This window comes from Stegodyphus dumicola, chromosome 8, assembly GCF_044657685.1.
Source record: "Stegodyphus dumicola isolate Sdum_Otavi_A_Nest chromosome 8, ASM4465768v1".
NCBI lineage: Eukaryota > Metazoa > Arthropoda > Arachnida > Araneae > Eresidae > Stegodyphus > Stegodyphus dumicola.
Genome location: NC_140775.1, coordinates 26585933 through 26612712, shown reverse-complemented (window position 1 = coordinate 26612712; position 26780 = coordinate 26585933).

The following is a 26780-nucleotide window of genomic DNA, read 5'->3' as shown; positions in this document are numbered from 1 at the left end:
TCGACTCAAAATCTCGAAAATGAAAACAGTTGTTCCTCAGGGACAAAAAGTCCCTTTGAACTAATAAAAATTTAACTTAATTGAATTCTTTATTCGCATTATGTACACAATTGTTAATGGCGTTTCATTGTTTTAATTAACGTAATTTATTTGGCACTTACTTTTGCTTTATAACTATCCAGATGTAATTCAGAAACATCTCTTTGTTGAAAATTTTCGGCTTCTTGAAAACGATTTCTTGAAACGAAAAGAGTTTTAAGCTATTTCTTTTGCATTATTTAATTATATTATTTTTATTGTGATATTTTATTGAATTGCTTGCTTTTTGTTTCAGTCTTGTGCATTTTACAGGTATTCAACCAAACAACTGTTAACCACCAAAATTTTGATGTAATTATTTTATTTTGATTATATATATTGCTAGGATCAAGTAAACCACTGGAATTAAGACATATACTCAGTAATAAAAATCAGTCTTATATTGGAATATAAGTTACACATAATCAAAACAGATACTCGATTATTAAGCAGTTTTGTACTGACCTACAGAAATCTTACCTTTGTCGAAAAAGTAATTTTATATTTATAATTAGCAGTTTTATTCTGAAAAACACAAAGAAATCAGGAATAGAATTCAATATAGTAAACTTAGATTTCGTATTACATAGTGAATGGAAACAAAACTTGTTTCGAAATACGAATAGCGGTATATGTCATTTATGATAGGTAACATCATTAGAATGAAGACAGATAATCGATTGTGAAAGCAGTTATGTTTATGGTGTGTTAAGAGACTTGCTCTTTGAGAATAATAAAATAATTCCAAGATTTTGGTTAAAAAAATGTCATTGGGTAGGACGAAGGAGAAGAGTATCGTTGTTCTTGTCTTAGAAGATTTAAATCTACAATATTTGTTCCAGTTCATATCTACAGTATAAAGTCGTGCTGCGAGACTTTTGTACTTACAAGACTTTATTTTTCCTTCTAAAAGCTTTAAAACAAATTCTTACTACAGAAAAATTTGCAATAGAAGCAATTGTTTTGTAATATTTATTCTGTTTAAATTGTGAGCTTTACCAAGGTTTCGAGAAAAATAATTACTAACCCAAGTAATTTCATATACTCTTAATAACAATACCAGTTTCAAAGAGACTTTTCAAATATTTTTAGATTTACTGTACAAGAAGGCTACGCAAGTATCTTCAATTAAAAAGCAAAAATGTTCTACTGAAATATTCTTAGTCCTTCGTAACATCTAAACTTGGCCTAAGCCAAAAGAATCTCAGAACTCACAAATCATCTGACCGCGGCTAATCCCTCTTGAGAAATGTTTGCGCAGCAGTTAACAAGGCAAAAACCAACACCATTGAAACTCCATCTATCTCCAAAGCTCTTGTCGAACATACTTTTAATGACCAACCACTATCTTGAAAGACGTAATCAAACAACTGTCTATACAAGCTGAATGGGAATACTCAAGTCTATACTCAAGAGAAACAGGTGAAAAGAGAACAGATATTCCCCTTGCTCATCCTCCCCCAATGTGTGGCAGGGCGGGGCTGAGGGGCAGGGAAAAAACACCACCTCAACTTTCTGTATACCAGGTGTGAATTCGTGTGTTTTGTCGGTGGCCTCTTTTTATAGGTAAAGATGTGTTTTATGGTGTTAGATAGTCACGTTTCGGTCCGACTTGTACCCTTATGAATAACATTCTGGCTTTATTGTGGCATAATATTTTCGCCGTAAAAAAGAGGTTGAATAAAATTTGCGGTGCAATAACGAAGTGGATAGTAAAATCATAAAAGTTTCTCTTCCGGTCGCTGATGATGCCGCAACTTTAAGGGCAAATTTTATATCTGTTTTGATTCACACGAGCCAAAGGAGGCTCAGTTAGGGCACTTAGCGTTGTAAATACAATGAAAGGTTAGTGTACATCATGAGAAGTTGCTAGGTATATTTAGAAAAATTACTGCTAATCAAACGTACCCTAGTATTTTTAGGGTTTGATTCCAATCCTTTAAAGAAATCAGGCGAATGAAAATATTACAAAATTCATAAAAAATAAAAACTCTTAATGAAACAATTAGTTTTTGTTTACTAATTTACAGCATTTATATAATAGAACTGACATGAATATTAACATCGTTATTGATGTCAGCTCTAGATAGGAGCGACCGCAGGCGGAAGCAAATTTATTTTTTTTTTTTTAATCCAATGGCGGGCACTTGCCTATTGAGCACTGGACACTCCATAATAAAATGGCTACAGTGGTGGCCATTTTATTGTGAAGGCACCGTATAGACAGCCAGCATTGCCTTCTATGAAGGAACGGACAGTTACAAGCATGCCATCGCCGGGATTCGAGCCCGAGCCCTTCGTTATTTCAGTAGGCTCCCCCAACCTCTAATACCATCTGGATGGCTCCGGAAGCAAATATGGAGCTTGTCCCACCTGGCATCGATTAAAATATGTGTTTATGTGTTTTAAATTGATATACGCGTAGTATTTGTATTATATATGTGCTTGTGTGTTGATGCAATACTATATTCTACGATATACTTGTGATTCCCGCTGCAAATTGAATAAGTAAACAAAATTTATGGATGCAGTTACTTGTCTCCAATCTTTTCTTCCCTTTCTTAGGGTTATTTTCTGAAAATTCTATTTTTGGAAATACTGAGTTAAGATTGAATTTTAACACACAAAAAAATTCCAGAAACCATGTATAAAAATAAATACCTTGTTATTTCAGAAGTTATAAGGTGTATAAGAATGTTCTTGAACATAACTCTAAGAGTCTTCATATTTTGAGCAGATTAATTTCAGGCATCTTTTATTAGGCCAGACAATAAATATCTGCTAATGCTTTTCGGTGGTTTCTATCTTTTACTACTTTTCTCTAATACCATCAATTCTGTTGATGTTTTTTCAACTATTCGTAAGGATTCATGCCTGCAGATCTGAGTAAGAATAATGCCGCTGGATCTTGTCTCGAACCCTAGTTGAGACTTGGATGCTCTAGATGTCTTTTAGCAGCACACAAAATTTCTCTGTCCAGAAGTCTGCTCGAGAAGCAAGAGAATCTCGGGTACTGTCCTTCATGTTGCTCGAATGGCTTTCGAAAGATGCAGTTAGTAAGTTATCTACAGTAAGTCACAAAAGTAGCCAGTCATCTTATTACACTAGCAGTTTTAAGCGATTTAAAACACTAATAAAAAATAAAAATCTTAGCTGAAATTTTCTACTTGTGTTCTAATATCATATATTATAAATTCAAAATTCAAATAAATAATCCTGATAAACTAATAGCATAAAATATTCGGCCACCGCGAATAATACAAGTTCCTGGATTCAGTAACTTGATGTTATCGTCAAAATTTCCATTTGCTTAGCTAAATCCAAAGAAAAGACTGTTATTATAACTATTCCGCTAATTTTTTTTTAATTTAAAATAGCTTTAAATTTAATTTGCAAAAGTGGTTCGTTTCAGCTACCAAAGGACGAAACACTAGAGTTTAGTTTGGGTTATAAATAAGCCATGATCAACAAGAAAAAATAATTGATTGTAAAGACATCTTTCCAAATAGGCTTGGAATTCTACATTAGCAGCGCAAAGTGTCTTGAGACGAGATTAGAAAAGAACCTTAGCATAAATTCAGAATTAGGGAACCAAAAATTTTGAATCGTCGCGAAGAGAACAATTTTTAGATGCATATCTCTGAAACAACCAAAGAAATCCTCTCTGAAGATGCTGCATTTCTTGGAAAAGATTTTAAGTACTGAAAAAATGCTTCAAACACTACAAAATTACGAACATAGAAGATTGGATTGTCAAAAGAAATCCATGGATTAAGTATAATGATCTGATAAAGAAGTTGGTTTCGCAAAAACTTTGATAAAAAAATCGATTTCTTTGATTTCATTTATTTTTGGAGGCGAATTTAAATTCTCAATATTTAACCCAAAAGGAAAATTGTATCGGGAAAGGAAATATCAGAGCTTTTTCCAAGCAATCTTTATATACCTGTCAAGTACGGAGTACGGAGGGTGTTCCGTAAAAATTTGCGAATGTATTTCAGCTGCTAGGGTGGGTATAGTTTCATCATCTCCAACGCTACCTTGGATGGTATTCTGCCAAAACACACACAATCGTTCAAAAGTGTCGTTTATTACGTGCCGCGAGTTAAGAGGTCACATACGAATCCTCTTTTTGCCGGAAAGTAGGAATTTATACGACCGAGGGGAAAATGTCCCCGTGGCATAGGGTGATGCTGTCGGCAACTGTCTTTCGAGCCTTTTTTTTCCCTAATTCCCAGTAAATTTTATAAGAGCAATGCATATTTTATTGCTTACGTCTAAAGTTAAGGTCACTGAAAACATACTTCAAGTTATAATCGTTAGCGAAAATATATTTTTTTTATATTAAAAAATGGAAACCCGTCAATAGGTTTCCGCCTGATCTAAGCGGGATTTACCTAGAATCGTACTTGATTTTAACGGGATATTTGCCAATATTGTGGGCTTTTGTGTAAGTGTGTAAGTGTTAAAATGAGTTCAGTTGGTGAAAACAAGGCGTTTCACAGCGGTGCCACGAAATTTATACATAATGTCATTACATTTTGTGACATGAAAGTTTAAAATGGAGAACTTAGCATTCCCATCTTACAGCCCACGAAAAGAGCCAGCAACATTGCAAGTTTATAGCTGATGATAATAGGAAAATTCATCGAGAGGCAAGATGAGAGAAAGATCCAGTTTTCCATTCCTCGGGGGGGGATTCCATTAATGGAAATATTAGATAAGTATTAGATTAGTAGGTGAAGCCTCAAACTCATAAGATTCACTAGTTCCTTTTTTCCTGAATTTCCATCATAGCATCAACATTGAATGGAACTCTGTCTGGCAGCTGAATAAAGAATTTGAGTGGAATCTGAGAGCCCATTTACGTTTTCTGGTCAATGATCGTGTACAATATATGTTGCCCTAATATATGCTTATTGTACCCTCGTTCTATCTAGAGTAGAGTGTTGCACTTGTCTGTCTAACCTTTGTTTAGAACAAGAGAAAACTGGGAATAAAGATAAAAGAAGAATAATGTAAAAGGTTTTTCCTTTACAGATGGAACGCGTATCCTAATACCATAAACGAGGATGATTTTAAGGATTGGTAATTTTTTCTTTAAAAGTAACGGAAATTTTGAAAAAAATGAAAAATGCAAAAATAGAAGATGTATATACAATTCGCTATATCCGAATTTCATACTCTTGAAGGTTTACTATAATAGTATAAAATAACATTAAGTTTATAGGAAATTGTTCTACCAAAAAATTCATTCGTTATATAAGGGGATTCATCATAAAGTGGATTCGAGCTCGATTGCACTTTAAAAAACGTTAAAAAGAAATTAGAAAACTATGCAGATAAATTAAAAGAAAACTTTATTTTCCAAAAGGACAATGTTTCAAAACAGATAAGCAGAGTTACGCACCGGTACATCTCACTGCTTCACAGAAAGCAGTTTATGAGCTGCACTGTTGGAAAGGTAGTACGAGAGCTACGTGCTTTAGGGCAAGGCCTGGATTCGAATCTCGGATTAGGCAAGAAAGTTTATAAATGTATAGTGCTTTTGCGGCATGGGGGAGGAATGGGACAATTCACCTCCGTCTTATCGCCGTCATGTCATTTCGAACTTGGGACATTTTCCATCGGGGCGATTCGCCGTCATGATATATTTTTCCTTTCATGTCTATATTATAGTTTTCTATATTATATTAACTTTATTTATTTTAATAATTTTGTTTGCCTATCGAAAACCTCTGACTGTCTTGGATTTTAAAAGAAAGAAACTTTTCCAATTAAACATATTTTCCAGAATTACTAAAGTATTATTTAGAACTAATGAATTGAAATTATTGAACAATATATAAAATGCTTTTATGCATAGTTTTACACAGATATATTGTTTTTACACATGATTTAAAAGTTTACTTATTAGCATATTTATCTATACATTCATTAATTTTAAGAGAGTTATGTGTTAACAAGATTCCAAAGTAATTCCATTTTCAATTAAGTTTTCATAAAAGAGAAAATTTCCTACTTGCGTGATTTCTCTACTTGTGTGACTACTTGTGTGATTTCTCTGAAATAGCTGATTAAAATTTCAAGAAATTTTGAGGAATCATGTAAACATTGTATCTGCATATTTTTAGGAACATTAGTATAGCAGAATATCTCAGAGGTTTAGCCCATAATTATGAAATGTGACAATTAAATTCTATATGATGCTGACACAATTTGCTAACTAACTATGCGTAATTTCTTTGTATCCCAAATTTGTAAACAAGTAATTACATATATGTTAACTAACTTCTAACGTATTTCATTTTTACTTGACGGCGAAATGGCTCACAGTGGATCAGCTGCCTTCCGGATTGTCCTGTCGGCGAAAGGGCGATGATGGAGAAACGGCGATGGCAAAACGGCCGCCGTCGACAATAAATACTATTTAGTCGAAAATCATTTCGAAAGGTTATTTAGTAGATAAGAAAACTGTTATATTTCATTCCTAGGGTTGTTCTCAATCAAAATTGGCTTCGAAATAGGCAAAATCTTGCTGTCAGTTATAATGTGACCAAGGTGTTTGTTGGCCAACGACGTGCGCAATCCTTTCCCTCTTGACCACTATGAATTCGTGGATCTTATTTAGATTGTGTTCAGGTAGGAGGTTGATTCACAGCAGCTTAGGATCTGTTGGGGAATCGTGAAACATGAACTGCTTGGTGTATAGTTATCACAAATTTTTAAACATTACATTTCAGTAATATTGTTGCGTGCGTACGGGTTCGTTATGAAATGAATGCACAAGTCAGATGACTTATTCTATTGAGATGTTTATTATTATCACAACAAAAATGCTTAAATTTTCTCAAATTATCACGCAGTATTACAATATCTCACAGTAGTTATCTTTTAACTACTCAAATATCCAATAGAACGTAATTCAAAACAGCTAAAGAACGCTAATCCGCGAATTCGCTACAATCAACAAGAGCAGTTTTTTTAAACAACAACAAACTAAGCAACTACTACAAACTGAGATGTTTTCCTCCTTTTATAAGATTTTAAAATCACGCGCTAGAATTTTCCAGTACTTTCTCGAAATCAAAAAGAGATATTTATTTATTTAATGCACGCGCTCTTGTATTTTCAATTTTCCGGCTTAGCTTTCTATTAATATTCGTCACGCGCTGCACTGCGCGAGAAATAAAACCATTTAATTTGTAATTGAACTAACATTAGCTTTTTAAATACCAAATTCGTAACAATATGTATGCATCATTATTTTGTAAATACAAATATTACTTATTTGTAGATAGAAATAGATGATACTTGAAATACGATGAAAAGCTAAGAAAGTAATTCTACCTCGGTTTTCAAATTCAGTCTTAAATCTTTAACTGATCTCCGTTTGACTCCATGGAATTTATCAATGTTCTGAAAGTATGCAGCTTTTTGAGGAACACTTGCTATAGATTAAAAAATTATTTAAATAGCATATGAAAATTATGAGAGAATGCTTTATTAAGTACATTACACAACGCTTTTGAAATTTAAAAAAATATTTTCTATAAATAAAATAAACCAAAATTAGTTTTTAAGGGAAACATCTTTCGTAACTATAGCAAGTGAATTTTTAATTCCCTTTGTACAATTTTATAAATTAGCTAAGTTAGCATTACTGCTAAATTAGAAAAACAGGTTTGAATAATTGGTTAAAATATATACATCTAACAAAAACACAATATTTAATTATAGAAGCATCTTTAAAGGACGTTACGTTATTTGAATAAAACAAATACGGTCTATCTTCATAAGGAAAGGGGAATTTTCGTGGAGGACTTTTTAAAGGAAAATGGATCGTATCCCCATTACACATGAGGAATACCACAAAAACCAAACTTGCAGCCGTCCCTTTCTCCTGGGATCGATTCCGGCAGTCGGTGTTCAGCAGTTTTAACCACATGGCACTGGTAGAGCTATTTAAAGGATGTAGAGCTTATTTTAAAAACCTTGATCCCCTAGAATCCTACGCATATTCTCATATTCAAAAAGCAAACATGCGTCCTCGCCGATTAATGGAAGTAGAGTACATTCACTTGTTTTAATTCAACACGAAATATTCAGAACATAATGAAAGAAATTGGAATAATCAATTTTGGTGCTTCCTTGATAAAGTGGAGATCGTATGAACCGTTGTCGACTTTCGAAATTTACAAGTTTTACATGAAGCTATTAAATTTCTTAACCCTGGTCACTAACTTTAGTCTTTGCTTTAATTAAAATAAGAGAGGAGAAAAAAGTAAACAATTACCTTTAAACATTATTTTTATTTTTATTTTTATTGAGTATATCAAAAATACTTTCTGTCTTAGTAATGAATATTCGTTATTAATATCCTCATCAAATTAATCTTACAGAAGTTTCATTGTTAAGGAGAAATATAATTAGTGGATAATTTAGAATTCATTATTAAAATTAGGTTAATCTTTTATTTAGCACAGAAATTTTTTCTCATGATATTTTTAATACATAAAATTTTGTTAAAAAATTTAATATTTCGAATGAAATTATCTACGTGGATCTTGAGTGTAATGAACTGTTGCCCACCTCGTGCAGGCTCTCATGTTGTAATTGTTAGCATGTAGAGCTGGCCAATTGGAAGATCCGCGGTTCGAATCCCAGAAGCAGCCAAATGATTTCTCCTGTTTCTTGACTTCAAAATAATCGAAAAACTTAATGAGAGTCAGATCCCGAATTAAAGTTCAGTAGACGATAAATGTTAACAATTATCTTAATTTGCTCAACTTGTTCTTATGCCTTTCTTCAAGCATCTTATAAAAATGAGACTATAAGGAATTATCGCATTCCCTTGTGCATACTCTCTCCCATCGTATAATTGGTTAATATTTCCAGCTAGCAAGTTGAAAAATCCAATGATCTCCATTTGTTCATTTCATGATTTTACAAGATCTTAAAGGAAATAGAAACTAGCCTTTAATGTTACCCTTTGGAAATATAGGTGAGATATAAAAAACTTGTAAGTCTCTTCTTACCGTTAGAAATTAATAAAAAAATATTTTTATAAGTAATTCACCTGATATAACTACTATTTTCACTAATAATTTGAAAAATCAAAGAATTGTACAAATAATCATAGCAATAAAATTTTTTTCAAATGACTATAACCCCCTCGCAAATGGCTATGGCTAAATGTGTGTTTTTAAGTGGTTTCCATAAATATATCCTTGGTAAAAGTATGATTAAGAGATCTACTGAAAATGTCTACCAACAGTATCAGGTATTTCTTTGCCTGAAGTCGTGTTCTATAAACTGTTTATACTGAAAAGTGGTGGGCCAGTTTCAATGACACTAATGCAGTCGTTAATGGAATACACTTGTAATATAGAAAGATTTTGTGTTTGATAAGGTACACCATGTTCTGACCTAATAATCTGTATTTTTTGCAACGCTTGTCAGTAAGAATGTTAACTTAATTTTGACGAGAGCAGCTTATAAATTTTCCAGCGATTGCAACATTTTCCCTAATTCAGTAACTTGTTTTGTGAGGAAACAGGATTTGATAAATACATCTGCTTTAGGCTATAAATAATCACAAAAACATAAATGGCAAATTTTTCGTTTATTTGATTGTACTCTTATTACGGGAAAGTGTCAGTGTTGTTACATAATATGACATATCACAGATGAAATCCAGAAACCTTTAACCTAAAGTGGAATTCTTGCATTTGGAAGCATAACAGTTGCCTAATGTTACAAACAGCAGCTGTGTTATTTTTTTTCTGTGGAGACAACAACACATTTTTCATGTGGTTCTTAATTATTTCAAAGATTGAAATCTATGTATCGAAATTCCTATCACAAGAAAAGCATGACACTAAAAGACAGATATGTTTTATTTATTTGCTTAATAAAAATACTTTGCACATGGTCAGTTGCAGCGTATGCTAGTGGACCACTCTTATCCAATTAAAACTGAGAAGCATAGAAAGAAAAATTCCGTTAAGGAAAGAAGACGAATTTAATTAAATATTCGGTTATCAGTAATTCAGACAGTTTCCTTTTACTATTAAGATATAGCTTTAATTTAATTTTAAAAATTAGTTTTAAGAAACAGTATGCCGCCAACAGGGCATCCTCCGTCCTAGATCGAGACTTGTGGAAATGAATGTCGTCATAGTTTGAAATTTTACTATTAAGGAAAAAAAAAAGAAATATAAATATATAAAAAAATAATAAAATACATTTATAAAATAACATAAAGAAACTACATGAATACATTTTTCAGAGTTTCACAGTAAAGGTATTGCAAAGTTAGTATATTCATCATTATCAATACCGTTAATTCAATTGTTTACAAGTACAATGTTGACAAACGTCATTGCGCTTATTTTTAAATACAGCAATATGTAGGATGCCGAATATATGCTTGCAATATGTAGGATGCCTAATAATTAACGCCATTATTTAATTAATGAACAATATACTCTTTCTTTCAGCATTCTTTATGTTTTGCCTTTCTTAACATTATATACACTTTATTAGAATAAATTTACATTATGCTTTAAAAATAATACCCTCCAAATGGCAGCCATAATTAGCTTTGACATGGCATGCTTTATCCAACGAATACTCCATAACTTTTGTGGCTCAACTAGCGGTCCTGTGGTTAAGAACACTGAATATTAGGAGTCCGACGGGAGTTTGATATCAGGAAAACATAGCCGCCACTTTATTTTTCGTGGTTTTTCTCAATGCATATCATGAGCCATTTTCCCTTAGAAAACCCTTCACAATGAAACCTCTTCTCTTAGGCAGACAGTTCTTGCATGCTTTTTCATATCTACACATTCTAACCGTAATTTTTATTAGAATTTCAAGTCTCATTTTTGAGCTCTTCTTCAAGTATTGACTCTCTAAGTTGTTACAAGGTTCATGGCTTAGTAACAGAAACCTTTTAAGTAGACCCCCATAAGATAATCTGCTGTCCTTAGATTTATAGATCACAATGAAAATTAAAAAAAAGAGAGAATTATGCGATTGCCGGAAACTTCCCTCAGAAGAGTCATTTTGTGTTGGTGAAAATGTTGAACTAATTCGCAAGACATTGAAGCATTAGGGGCATTCGGAACACCAAAGAAGTTACAATAAGCTCATTGCGTCGAAATAATTGTTTAAAATGACTCATCAGTTGCAACTTAATTCAATGTTTGGGAATGGCCAAATCCCTTTGGTCATTTAGCAGCCTCATAACCAAACTGCCTAGAAAGTGATCCAATTACATCTGCGATAAAGAGGAGGTTTCATCCCACTTTTGAAGCAGAACATCCCGAAGGATGGATCTAAGAATCTCTTACGATTCTCTTCTTTTCCTATGATCAACCTTTTGAAAGGAATTTCAGCTGAGTAGTATTTTAAATGTTCCTATGGTGCAGAGGAACTATACACCTAAAAATATCCATATCTTCTCCGGAATTGAACCCTGAGGCCAAGGCTATAAGCATATGGCTCCTCTGCTACCATGACAGCAAAACAAAACTATTAAAATAATAAAGTGTTGAATAATCAAAATAATAAAAGTGTTTATTTTCGGAGTAAAACTGAATTTTTTCCCTTTCTTTCATGATAGTGAACCTTTTCATTGTAAAATCTCCGCTCGGTTTCATTGTAAAAGGGCTGGATATGCAAGCCTAAAAAGGAAAGATATAACACAATATTTAAAAACGTTATTCACTATTCAAATCAAAGCGCTAATTATGCGCCAGCCTATGGAATATTACTGCAACTCTTAGCGCATAATAAGCACTAATAAGCGATGGCATAATTCTAGACCATGCTATAGTTTGCATTTCTGCCATAAAATTAAAAAGTATACTTACTTTCGACTACGATGAAATTAAATTTTCTATGAGTAAATAAATTATATTGACACTTGAAGATCCTTTTTATCATACCATTCTAACTGAACTTATATCTGAATACACTGAATTTATATCATATACCGAACTTATATCATGTATTCTTAACATATCATTCTATGAGCAATCTTGCTGTTTTCTCAAAGCAGAACTAGCAACTATATAACCGTAAATTTAGTAGTGTTATTTGCTATAAACTACTAGAATAGATGAGATCCTCATGACGAATATTATGAACTTACTGTACCAATTGAATGAGGGTAACATGCCGGTAAAATTAAATTGTATTATAAATAATTATTCTTCTGCAGTTGTAATGCAATGCTTAAGGCCTCAAGAATTGAGCAAATTAACGCAATTACGGAGGATATTAGGGAGCACCTTACAGTGTGCAGGGTCAGATCGAAGCTTAAGATTGCAGATCACGAGAAATTACAGGATTTTATTCGTGAGATTCTGAATTTAGCCACACAGCAAGAGATCCTTATAGCTAACCAAGAGGGCCAAATTCTGGAACTAACAAGACATTTAAATTTGCACCAACAGTCCTCAGCATCTGTAGCAGGAACCGTGGTAGTAGCAGCAACTTCACCAGCACAGGAAGTAGAGGACAGGCAGCAGCAGAAAGAAGTAGCAGCAAACGAAGGCTTTACCGTTGTGGTTAATAGACGCAGAAGACTAAAACAAGTTTCTCCAGCCACAAAGCTTCCTGACCACGTTCTCCTTATTAAGAGTAAAGACACGAGTCGCACTACTGAAAGTGTTCAGAAGCAGCTAGTGAGTAGCATTAAGCCTAATAAAGTGGGGATTAACGTCGTCCAAGTAAGGCCTACGCGCTCGCAGGAACTACTCATTAGGTGTAGAGAGAAGACAGACCTGGACAAACTCAGGACCGCCATCAGTGAAATTCCGGAATTAGATCACTCATTAAGTGTAAGAGTACCCAGACCACCTAGGCGTACCATAATAGTCTTTGGAGTGCCACAGGACAGTACAGCTACAGATATCACAGAGGCCTTCTCCAACTTGTTCCCAAGTAACACGAAAGAGTTTATATTCCCTATTCGTTCCTACCCAAAGGAGGATAACACCTGCCATTGGCTAGTGGGTGTTGCAACGGAACAGGCTGAAGAGTTATTAGAAAAGAAAAGAATCTACATTGGACTTTGCGCCTGCAATTTCAAAGAATATCTCCAAGTGATACGGTGTTACAACTGTCAAAAATTTGGGCACTTTAGACGTTACTGCAAGTCGGATACAGCCTGCTCCAAGTGTGGTGAAGGTCACCTGTTAGAAAAGCGTGACTCAGTTACCATCAATTGTGTCAACTGCAGCCTCGCGAACGAGAAGACAGGTAGCACCTTTGACACACAACATCCAGCAAGTGCATCGAAATGTCCATGTTACAGACAACTATTGGCGAGAATGAGCTCAGCCAGGGAGTCCACTCACTAACAGAGAAAGTTTACAACAGAGATCGGTCTAACATCAAAATTTTACAGTGCAATCTCCAAAGGGCAAGAGCAGCCACACTCAATTTCATGGAGGTGATGTCCTCCAGTACAGCAGACCTGGCACTCCTACAAGAACCTTACTTGAGGGACGGCAAACTTCTTGGCCAACCTTCTACAAGTAAATCCTACGCCTCCAGTACGGGAATGGCAGCCATCTTGTATAACGGCCCTCTAAGTCCATTGCTTCTGGATACGACAGATTACACAGTAACAATTTTGATTGAATCCTCCAACATGAAAATAACAATCACTTGCGTTTACTTCCCCCCAAGCATGCAAATTGAATGCCTGCTACAGGAATCAAACCCAGCCGTACTGCGAACATTCCAGAATACCATAGTGGCTGGTGACTTTAACGCCACCAGCCCCTTATGGGGAGCACAAACAGAAAATCGCAGAGCGCAGAAATTGTTAGAATATGCAATAGCTCACGGAATGACAGTAATAAATAAAGAAGACTCTCAACCTACATTTGACAATGGAAGAGCAAAAGGCTGGCCAGATGTCACATTTGTCTCATCATCAATGTCAGCGTACATAAACAAATGGGATATAATGGACATACCCTCTCTGAGTGACCATCGTATAATTCAATATGAGATCAATAGTAGACTCACGTACCTAACAAAAAGACGTTTCAAGACCTGCTACGGAGGGCACACTACTTTAAAGTTTTACTTCAGGCCATGGGTGAGTGAAATCTTGGAACAACTGGATAACTGCGACTCCCCGGAGGAGCTGGATTCTACATATGACTTCATCATAACTAAATTAACTCAGGAAGCAAGAGCTTCCTACAAACTTAAAGCTATTAAGCCGAAAACATTTACATCGTGGTGGAGCAACCACCTCAAGCAAAGAAGAAGCAAAATACGAGCCCTAAGAAGGCAGGTGCAAGCGGAGAATGATGAAGAATAGAAAATATCAAAGTTGGTACGCTACAGGAAGAAGCTAGCGCAATACAAAAAGCAAATCAAGGCAGCGAAACAAGAGTCATGGCGTAAGCACTGCAGTAACGTGCAAGCAACCTATGGCACATTACAGAAAATAGCCACAAATAAGGTTTTTCAACCCCTACAACTTACCGCTAAAGTAAAACAAGATGCAAAAAGCAAAACAGAAGCTCTAAACACTATCCTAGAAACAATCTTTGTTAAAGACCAGATGGAATTTGATTTAGTAACTCACAGAGAAATAAGGCAGAAGTTTAATAGGAAAAGCTGGAAAAGCAGCAACAGAGATATTACTCTTCCTACAGACCACGAAGTTCATAATATCATCAAAGCCTTAGCAGACAAAAAAGTACCAGGTCCCGATGGAATAGATAATATCATTGTTAAAGAAATTCACAAAGAATTCCCAGGTTTGTTTCCAAAATTATGCAGAGCCTGCTGGCGACTCGGTCACTTCCCTAGAAGCATGAAACTAGCCGAAATTGCACTCTTCCACAAGCAGGGCAAAGATCCGTCAGACCCGGCATCTTATAGTCCCATAAGCTTATTGCCTTCAATCAGATTTTAGAAAAAGTAATTTTGCAACGCCTTAATTTCCACATGTGCAGGAATCTATAAACGAAAAACAATATGGCTTCTGCGCAGGAAAGTCCACAGATAATGCCTTAAAACAACTGCTAGATAACATAGAGCAGAACAAAGACAACAATATGGACACACTGGTTATTTCGTTGGACATCAAAGGGGCATTCGACTCGTTGTGGTGGCCAGACGTAGTCGAATGCCTAGACATCATCAAATGCCCAAAGGAAATCCTGAATCTTATACGCAGCTACTTGCAGGATCGTTGGATACAGGTTACAACGGACAATGATGTACTCAAAGTCAAGTTGGAAAGAGGCTGTCCCCAGGGTTCCTGCTTGGGACCTACACTTTGGAATCTTGTAGCGAACACAGCCTTTGCGCTTTATGACCAACAGCAAGGAGTGGGTATCCAGGCGTACGCAGACAACTTTTTATTGGTCATTTCTGGTAGCACGGACATTAGGTTAAAGGCACAAAACGCAATCAATACTTTTGCAAGCTGGGCAAATCAGCACAAATTAAATATCTCAGCAGATAAAACTAAACAACTGTTTATATGTAAGCATGGAGCGCGAAATAGGATTCCCAACATTAGGCTAAATGGAGTCTCTATAAAAAAGGTCACTGACCTTAAATATCTAGGTATTATATTTAACAACAGGCTTTCCTGGGTACCATATATTAAAGAGCTTAAGCAGAAAATAAATCAAATTAGTAATTCCATGGTTAGAACATCAGGACCTCATTGGCGCATTCCAATCACTATGCTCAAAAGCTGGTACAGAACAATCTCAGAAAAGATCATATTATATGGGGCTGCCATATGGGGAAGGAAGCTTACTGCCCATATGAGAAGACAGCTTCTCACCATACAAAGAATGCAACTTTTGATCATATGCAAAGGTTATAGAACATCCCCAACTGCGGCACTGCAAGTGCGGTCGGGTATCCCTCCACTGGACCTTCTAGTGGAGAGAGAATCCACATAGTAAGGACATTGCGCCTAGAAAATAACGTTTCTCTGTGGCAAAAGACATTCTACCATACAGACTATGAGAAGCGCAAGCCGATCATGCTTGGACAGCCTGCAGATACTGATTTATCGCACACAATATACATGCAATACACGCCGCCAAATGAGAAGGCATTTGCCATTTATACAGATGGCTCAAAGACGGAAAAAGCCACAGGCTGCGCCTACTGTGTACTCCAAGAAGGAGAAATGGTTAAAACTTGGGAAAGACGACTGGCAGACGAAAATACCGTCTTTCAGGTAGAGCTTCTTGCATTAAAAGCAGCCATCAATTTGGCAAAATATCAATTAGGATTAAAGGTCAGCATATATAGCGACTCTGCCTCAAGTTTGGAGTCCATCCGAGGGCACAAGACAAGGAGTCCTTTGGTGCAAGATATTCAGAAAATTCTTCTAAGTATCCCACCAGATGACAGACCTATCCTGATCTGGGTTCCAGCTCATGTGGATATTACTGGCAATGAAGCGGCAGACCTGCTTGCGAAATCGGCTGCCAATGACTCCAGTAGATTGGAAAACGCAGTAAGTGTTCCGCAGTCCTATTAAAAAAAAACCACGCTCAATAGCCTTTTTCAAGAATGGCAGAAAAGATGGGAAAGGGAAAGCACAGGGAGGAGAACCTACAAGTTCTTTCCAAAAGACACGTGCTCAGTTAATACATACAGCGGAGCACAAACTCAATTCTACACTGGCCATGGTCCTTTCCCACATTACCTTAAGAGATTCGGCATACGAGCATCAGATTTGTGTGAATGTGGTGCGGTAGGTGATGTAGATCACTTCCTCTTCAACTGCCCACAAACCGATAAACTGCATTTAAAAATGCCAAGCAGTGAATACTGGCCGCAATGGGCGGAGAATACCCGCGGCAACAAGCAGACGAAAACTAAAATAGAGGAGGTAATCAGGCTTTGCTCAGCAAGATTCTAAGAAATTCTCCCCCTCTCTTGAGAACTGTATCTTCGCAGCATAATTTTAATAGCAATTCAAAATACTACAACAACTGAACATCAACACTAGGAAAATAGCTCACCCCGTAGAATAATAACAGGACTGTAAGAGCAAAACTATTGTAATGTAAGCATATTACTATCCAGTTTATATGTACTTGATAAAAATAATATTGTAAAGCAGTTTAAATGATATTGAAAATCCAGTCAATGTGTAAATGAATTACAAGTTTAATTTTGATTATCTCAATAAAAGTATTGTAAATAAGAATTCATATAATGTCTAAATATACACATAGCTGTCATGATTTTATGTATCTATCATATGTAACTTGTACAAGACAATGATTGTAATCAACATATCTATGCTTATTCACAGGCCTTGTATGCCCATGTAATATTTATATGTATATTTTTACACGGAGGAAATTTTCCCTTCTGCCAGGATGACTACTAACACTGTAAGACTTTTACAACAAAGTCAGGTCAGTGGTTATCTCAGGCGGCGCTCTGAAAATTTCCAACGCAATCCATAAAAATTTAAAAAATTTAAAACAAAATCAAAAATAAAATATATTTAAGTAATAGATTAAAAAATTACAATCTGATTATAGTATGCAGATTCTAGTTTAACACCTAAAGCAATTTTAAGCCAAGCAATTTCGACAGACTTATTAGTTTAAGAACGAGTTCCTCAGAAATTAAATATGTAAAACATAAATTGTATTTAAAATTAAAATCTTAAAATTGTATTTAAAATGAATTGTTAAAAATGTCAAAACCAAATGATGGGCGAACAAATGCTATGATATTACTTCATCATAAAGTGTATACATTTATGCACTTATATAATTAAAATTATACTTAATTTTCAAAGAACGTAGCTGTCCTTATATTTCGCTGGATCATTTGTGCTCGAGGCTCTTAATAAATATTTTTCTTCAGTAGTAATTCTCCCTATTTATCAGGACTTCCACCTCTGCGAAATAGGAACAATAAATAGCTCGAAATCCAGGTAGTAATAGCATATGTAAATATAGACTTAATTTTATGCTTAATGTTTGATACTGTTCGGGTCAAATTGCGAATTTCAAGCTGAAGGAAGGAATAAAATACACAGCTGTTCCATACTTCTCGAACATTAAATAAAATATGGCAATTAATACGCATTCGTAGTATACTACTGAACGAAAAAAATAACTTCTGTTGAATGCGATGCAAGTCATGTTATAACAACGCCTTTTTTGCTTAACACTTTCGATAGAGGTCCCGCGGTTCGATTCCTGGCGAAGGCATTGCTCATTTCTCATCCTGCCTGCATCCAAAAATATCTAATGTCTCTACAACATTACAGTAAAAAATGTGAATTAAGGAAATGAATGCGTTATTTGTATATAGTTAACAAAAAATGTATATAAATAAAAAAACGAAAGATGAAAAACAACATTTTGTTCTTAATAAACATACACATTGTAAATCTTAATGAAATGCTTTTCAACAGCATTCATAATAAGTATTTTATACTCCCTTGTTTCCGTTTCAAAACAATAGATTCAGTTCTTATTCATTTTCCCAATCCTTTGACAGGGCAGTAGCTTTTTCTCAAACATCATTTCCAAAGAGAAGTAAAATTGATTTATTTTTGAAAATCATGCTAAAGAATGAAATACAAGATGCTGATGTCAATATGGTATTCAATTTTTGTAGCTACTGCCACTGCTTCTTATTTTTTAATTATGCATAACTACTTACTGCTACTGCGTCTTTATGTTTTATGATATAAATTTTTTGTTTGAGCTGGTATTTGTATTTTTTTAAAATTTTTTGGCTTTATGTATTTCGAAATTTTTCGTTTAGAAATTTGAACATAACGGGATCTTTAAATTTCGGATTCATTCCAGAATAATAAAAGTAATTGTGTGTGTCTACCCATCACCGCCCCGAGTTGACAGGAATGCTGAACACTGGTTGTTCGAGTCGAGTTCTGATTCCAGTAAACGACTAGCACTTAGGGATTTTCGTGGTTTCCTTCATCACGTCGCTGAACACTGGTAGTTCGGTTCGAGGTTCGAATCCCGCGAACGGGCTGGCTCCATGGGTGTTTTCGTGGTTTTCCCCATGTGTAACGTGTATACGAGCCAGTTTCCCTTAAAACGTCCTCCACGAAGGCATCACTCCCTTAAGACAGATAGCGCTCGAGTGCTTCACCGTAATCTAATAAACCAAACCTTCATGTATGTAACATAAGTGCGAGCTGGTGTAGCACAAATGAGCTCCTTGAATAACTTCCATGAAGCCCTCGAGAGCTTTATGATAATCGAATAATCCAAACCTAATAGAGTCCATTATTTGTTTTAGGAAGAAACAGCTCTTTCATTTGAAACTGATAACGATGAAAACACGAATTTACTGAAAAAAAGAAAATCACTAATCCTGTAAAAAATGCGAATTGTTTAAATCCTTAACCTTCTAAATAATGTAGGATAACTTAATCAACTTGTTTAGAATTTTTCAGAAATTTTAACTCGCTCATCCAAAAGAGTTGAACTTTTTTTCTTTGTTGGTATTTTTCTAATACCAACAAAGAAGAAGCAAATAAATTAGAATAAAATTCAGAAAATTTCAATTAAAGTTTCACTAAAAAAAAAAAAAAAAAAAAAAAAAAAAACCCACCTCTGTACTTTCATAGCAAAATCACCTAAAGCAATATTACTCGTTTGGTGGTTTTATGAATTTTTCTAATTCATAAAAACACCAAACGAGTAATATTCGAGTTATTAAGCACCAGTCAAGTAACATTTCTAATTTATAAAACCACCAAAAGAGCAATGTTTTAAGTGATTTTAGTTAACGAAATTGGGAGTTTATGAAAACAATCTATTTTATTTAAAAATTTTCTAACTTATAAATACTATTAATTCAATAAGGAGACACAAAACAAACTGGCATGAACCTGTATTGTTCACAAAAGATAAATTACAGACTTCTGCAGTTTGGATACCTCCAAAAAATGAATCAATGAAAGTAAAACTACATCTGCCTCCTAAACCTCCATAAAAGCACTCTTTTAGAGACATCTGCCCTGTGACCGATCTTTCCTTGAAACACGCCCGTCATGCGAGACATGGGCCAAGAATATAACAACAACCAAAATCCTTGGACCTAGAATGGTGCATAATGAATGCTGAAATCTTCCACGGGTGTGAGAAATCGGGCCCCCTTCATAAAAGGGGGACCCAACGCCCCCGAAGCGTGTCTAACGCTCCCTTCGACTTGGAGCTTCTATTGAGATGTTACGACGAGGCGAAAAGAGTCAAAAGCTTCATCGATGACAATAAGACCGTGGTAACCCGTGGACTGATGGAACGTTTCAAAACATTCATCGATCTTGCTAAAGGAAAGGAACGGTGCTTTTTATCGCCAAGAGATTCAACTCTAAAGGAAAATATTTAAGGATATCACAGTCGTATTAAAAAAAAAAAAAAAACTCTGGCTGATGTTTTAATTTATTTTAGTGTAAATCTTTGTTTATTTGTACTTAACCTATCCAATCAATGCCTAAGTTTTTATGTATGTCTATTCACACAATTATATCAAAAATATCCGGGAGTAATTATTCTTAAAATATGGGTCATGATCAACCAATGGTTTGCGAGATAGTTCTTAGTAGGTCGCGAAAGCTCTGAAGTACTTTTTTCCCCAATTGTATAATTACATGACTTTATCTGTAATCACGAATGACCTTTAAAATTATCAGCTAATTGTTACGTGGTTATTTGTTAATTATAACCGACCAATTATATCCAAATATAATGGCAAGTTATACTTTTATGAATATGGATAACACGAATTGCGCCTACATGCATGTGGGTCGCGAGACATAAAAGTTTGGAAGATACTGCCTTAGAAAGAATTAGTTTGGAATTGTTCTTCTAGTGTATTCTACTTCAAGAAGTAAATTTGACAGTTACCGATTTGTATAACATTTCTTGAAAATAGGTTTTTTTTCAACATTTGAAAAAAAATTTCAGGAATTATTGCTTGCATTTTAGCTTACTTTTCAGAATTCACCCCTCGCCAAAATAAAAAATAAAACTTTGACACACAAGCAATACTTTCTTACAATACAATCTTTTAATTTTTAGGATTAAAGGGACGCATTTCTTCTCAATATAGAAAAATGAGCCATTTCAAAACACTACACACAGCTCTCAACCAATTGACTCAGTTTTTTAAACTTTCATTACTTTGTTTTTATAAAAGAAGCAACGAAACAAAATTTGAGATTTTAAATATTTTTAATGCAATTCATAATCTAGATGTCTGTGAGTACAGTTTATTTGACTGCAAAATGACTGACTGTTGGCTGGCCATTCGGAAACATGTATTTAGATAAATGTTCCATTTTTTATGTTTCTGTGGCCCTAGCTGTAGCATTCAACTTTACATTCTATTTTGAGTTGATTATTCTCTTACATCTAGGAAAGATCTCTAAATTGCCGTCACGAAGGGCCTAGTGTCTGAGATCGGAATCGGTGAACCGAGTTCGACCGGGGTTCGTATGCCAGTGAATCGGTCGGTTGAATGGATTATTACACATTTCTGATTCACAGTGACCTTCGAGAGGGCAAAAATGGCATCCCTATGGTGTTTATAATAAGCTTCTTATTCAAAATTTCAACATGAGATTTGATTTAGTTGATAATAACATTTCCGATGTGAACGTTTTTCATATTTATGTTTTCTAAGTTAGGTTATTCGCAATGTCGAAGTGTTCAAAATTATCTACCAATGAATAGGATTTTTCTAAGGAAATTGAGGTTCTGTTGGTAAGTGGCTTGTTTCGCTTTTTTAGAATGAGGAACTTGAAAAGCCCATGTACCTAGCCTGGAATCTAATCTTACCTGGCTCATCGACAGCCCACTATATGTTACGCTGCCCCTTTTTTGCCCGAAGGCTTCATGAGATAGGGCTATATGCCAGAAGACTCGCTGTTATCGTTCCGCTCACTTCAGCACACAAGAAAGCGCGTTTAACATGGTGCATACAACATGAGACTTAGACCAGACTTCAGTGGAGCACCGTCTTTTGTACAGATAAGTTGAGATTCAGCCTGGACACTAATTTTCAGCGTACTTGTAGAGCATGGACCACGATACCATCCCTTCCCCATCAGGGAAAAGGATCATTATAGTGGTGGAGGTGTAATGGCAGACACTATGTTGGACTGCCGTGCACCCCTGTATTGTTTGTCAAAGGCTTCCTGATTGCTGTAGGTGTATAGAAAAGATCTTGGAGCCCTCTCGAATTTTCAGGGGCGCAGTTGTTTCTGAGTGGGCTAATGGACTACGACGCTCGTCCACATATGAACTGAGTTATTCGCCACATACATTGGCCAGACATGACCTTAACCCTGCAGGAAATGTCTGGTACGCTCTTGGGAGGGCAATTTCCTCTCGCCATCACCCTCCGAAAACCATCTTCGAGCTGAATGTTGCATTACTGCAGAAGTGGAGAAGACTGCTGCGCATCTATCTGGCTATGAGAAGAGACTATACCCCACATTACACTCATTTATAGTTCGATATCACAACGTGGATTTTGGATTTTTTTAGCACAATTAGCTTTACTGATAATCACATGTATCTGAAATGACTTTTGACTAGTATATCTTATTATCTGTTAAAAATGTATATTCATACCGAATTTCGTTAAAATCTGTCCATTAGTTTTTCAGAAATTTTGATATAATATGCAAATTCTCTTCATTTTTCATACCAATGTATATGCTGCAGTATCACGCAAGTTAATTAACAACTAATTTCTCTGTTAGACCTCAAAACTGGAGATTCGGAGGATAAAACTGCAAGTCTTACCCCATCAATTTATTTTCCTTGACTGTGCTGTGACTGATTATTTAACATAATGTATAACATTTTGTAACATCAGAAATTCGACATTTCTTTTGCATACTGCATATTGATATAATTGCTTAACTATTCCGCTTTTTATAAAAAGATAATTAAAAATTAAATATTAAAAAAATTAACTTGACACCCCAAATTATTGAATGTAGCTTTAGTTAATTGATAATTTAATTGCTTTAATTTTTTTTTGTTGGAATACGTAACGGAACTATTTTTAATGCTCATTTTTTTCTCTTTTAAATATATGAATTCTGAAGAATAAAGGAAAGAAATATATATTTTCATTTAAAAAAATGTTACTGCTACGAATTTTGCATGTATGTAAATAATTTTAGTGAAATTAGATACGGAAATGATTGTATCTCTTGTTTAATGTAACATGAAAGGTTCAGAATGCAAAGCATCGCTGGAAAAATACAGGTACAGGAATAAGTTCATTTAACATTGATGTAAATGACTATTTTGCCAAATTGGCTAATAGACCCAAGTTGGCGATAACTTTGGCAACTTATTTTTGTCTCCAAATTTTACGAAAAATCGCCAAAAGTAACTCAATTTGGCGATTATTTGGCAACATTTCGGTCCGATTCCTGGGTAACTGTAACTGTATATGGCCCTTATGTAACTGCAACTGAATATGGATTCCAGCAATTCGAGAAATCTGGAAATTTTTCTAACAGTAAATTGATTCTGGAATTCGAGAAATTCGAGAAATCTGGAAATTACTGGAAATTTCTCTGGTGGACGACTGACGAGAAGCATACCACTTAAGAGCTCGATCGAGGGCGGGAAAGACGATGCTAAAAAAACGACTGTAGCATAACCAATAGCCGCAACCTCAGAATAATAGAAATGAAATATGTACATGATATATAAAAATGGTAAAATAAATATGAAAAATGTATTAAGACCTGAGAGAGCATCAATTTACTGTTTAGTTCGGAATACTGAGTTCAAATCATTGAGAACATTGAACAAGTATCAAGAGAATAATAACATCCAGTTTTCTATTAACTAGAACCTACCAGTGGCTGAGTAGTAAAATCGCTAAATGCTGGTACTTCAACCAGAGATAGATTTTCTTACAGATTTCTCTATTTGCAACATGAATATAAGCCAGTTTCTATTTGAAAGTCCTCCCTAAAGGTATGTGCCAATAGGGATCTGAATCTGCAAAGATCCTTCTATGCAATATATTCATTCTAAATCTTAATTTGTTCCTCACATGCTATTCAGAAATTTCGAATTTCGAGGGCATTATAGAGATTTCGAACGCATAAAAGTTAATTTTAATAGTTAATTAAATTGGAAGAACTTTTTGTCTATTGGTTATAAGTTACTTATGTACAACAGCGTGTTACATGCCATGCTGCCACTCCTGCTTGGGCGATTACTAGTACTATTAGTTTGATAATAATTTGCAAGTCTCGCAATGTATCTTTCTTCATCAAATTACTTATAAAATGTGAAAGATGCAAAACATTAAAATTCACGAGGACTCTAAATCCGATATCTTACGCTCCTTTTTCTTCATGATTATTCGCAAATTTCACAGTAGACTCATAACTTTTTCAACAGCTCTGTAATAATTTATGACTGCGATTACAATGCTGATGGAAAACATAGGATTTCTCCATAAGCATTGGATTACAAGCTTCCAAAATATGATTATGGCTGTTCTTGTAAGCTTAGAATCAGTTTTCCAGAGAGGAAAAAGTTCGTGAAGTGGTCAATCTAGGAAAACTTGAGAGTTGTCAAATTATTCGCGACACAGTCTTTACACTAAGATTCGCGAAAGCTCCCTCAGTGTAAAACACGTCAAATATGAAGGAAAATATCAGATAGGAAGCAGTAATACAAATAAATCACTAGCATTAATAGGCAAGCATTAATTTACATAATTAAATACCCGTTTTATTGCATATTTTTAAGCAATTTCTTTTTTCAAACCAGTAAAATTCTGACCATGGTGGAAAGAGCATTACATAAGGAAAACATTTTTCAGTTCACCGAACGGCGTTTTCACACATTATATCGTGCACACACAGATTCCCTTCTTTAATGTATCGTTTGCTGCTTATAACACGATTATATATTTATAATAGGACTAAATGTATCAATACTGGTATGTAGTACTGGTATGTGTCTTAATCGGTAATACTGGTATGTGTCTTAATCGGTAATACTGGTATGTGTCTTAATAGATATTGGTATGTGTCTTAATAGATATTGGTATGTAGACTTAATGCAGACAAATTTTCACTTTCTATTAAATTTCTGCTTTTTGTATTTCAAATCTAGCATAGTTTTAACAGTCAGGAGATCTGCAAACCCTTTTTGCATTCCTGCAAATCCATCAATATGTAGCCTTATGTAGTAACCTTTTGAACTTGTAAGAATTTTCCAATCTTTCAACGAGCCTAAAATTTCACATTGAATTCTATTTTAGTGACAAGAATAGTTTATCCTTTTTGTAAAGGACATAACGTACTAGCCTCTTGAGGCTTATGCAGTAAGAATTTTACAAGTTCTAATCTTTCAAGGAGCCTAAAATTTCAAATTGGATTCTATTTTAGTGACAACAACAGTTTTACCCTTTTTTGTAAGGGACATAACTTATTGGACTTTTTCTTCACAGACTCGCTGGGTGAGAGGACTGAATCCTGTGGAAAAACATGGGTGAGCTCAAACAAAAGAGAAGAAATTAAAACGTGGACTCATAATAGTATAAATGAGCCACTATCTATAAGCAGACAGAATGGTAGGGCGTCTTTTGGAAATTTAAAACTTTTGGGTAATATATGTATCGTATAGGTCAAAGGTGATACCCTTTTTGTAAGGGACATAAAGTATTGGACTTTTTCTTCATAAACCCATCATCCCCCCCCCTGAATCATGTGGAAAAACATGGGTAAGCTCAAACAAAAGAGACATAATTGAAAAGTGCACTCATATTAGTATAAATGAGCAATTATCTATAAGCAGACAGACAATTAAACGATAGGCCATCTTTCGGAATCTTAAAACTTTTGGGTAATATACGTATCGTATAGATCAAAGGTGAACACATCACCTAAAAGGCAGCTTCATAGCTTAGCCTGTCGCCCAGACAGTATAGTGGTTAAGGGAGCCTACTACGGTACCAAAAGACCCGGGTTCGAATCCTGGAGAAGATATGGATGTATGCGAATGTAGAGTATAGTGTCGGTGAGGTATGGCGACACTCTTAATATGCGACAAGCTGAAAGTCCTCTCGTATGGATTGGTAGAAGGGGAGAGGGGTGAGAGACCCCCGGATCTCCCCCGGGCTGCTCTTCCTTAAAACTGGGGGGGAGGAAAACAGAAGTCCAACTATTCTTTGGAGTAGGCTCTGGCAACCAATGTTCCATGTAATATGGACAAGACAAGAACAACAACATAGCTTAGCCTAAGGCATATTTTTTGTGTTTGTCACATCTAACTCAATTTTCTTAGTAAGTCCAACATTTGGCTTAGCAAAATTGATCGGTATCACTCAATAAAAGCGTATCTGTAGTTAGCGGATCAGAGAAGATATCCATATCTCAAGCTGAGACAAGAACAAAAGGTCATCAGTATGAGGGAAGTGCTAGAATAGTTGTTGGAGACTGTGATATGCTATGCACGTACATGTTGAAGGAGGCCATTTTCTACAATAAATTACGTTCTTGAACAGAAGACTGCCTCATATGTAAGACTTTTTGCAAACTTTTACGGGTAAAAAATGGCTTAGGTGTGCGGAAAAGAGCAGAAAACCCTATTTTTTTTTAATGAAGTAAATTCAAATAACTTTGCTTTAAC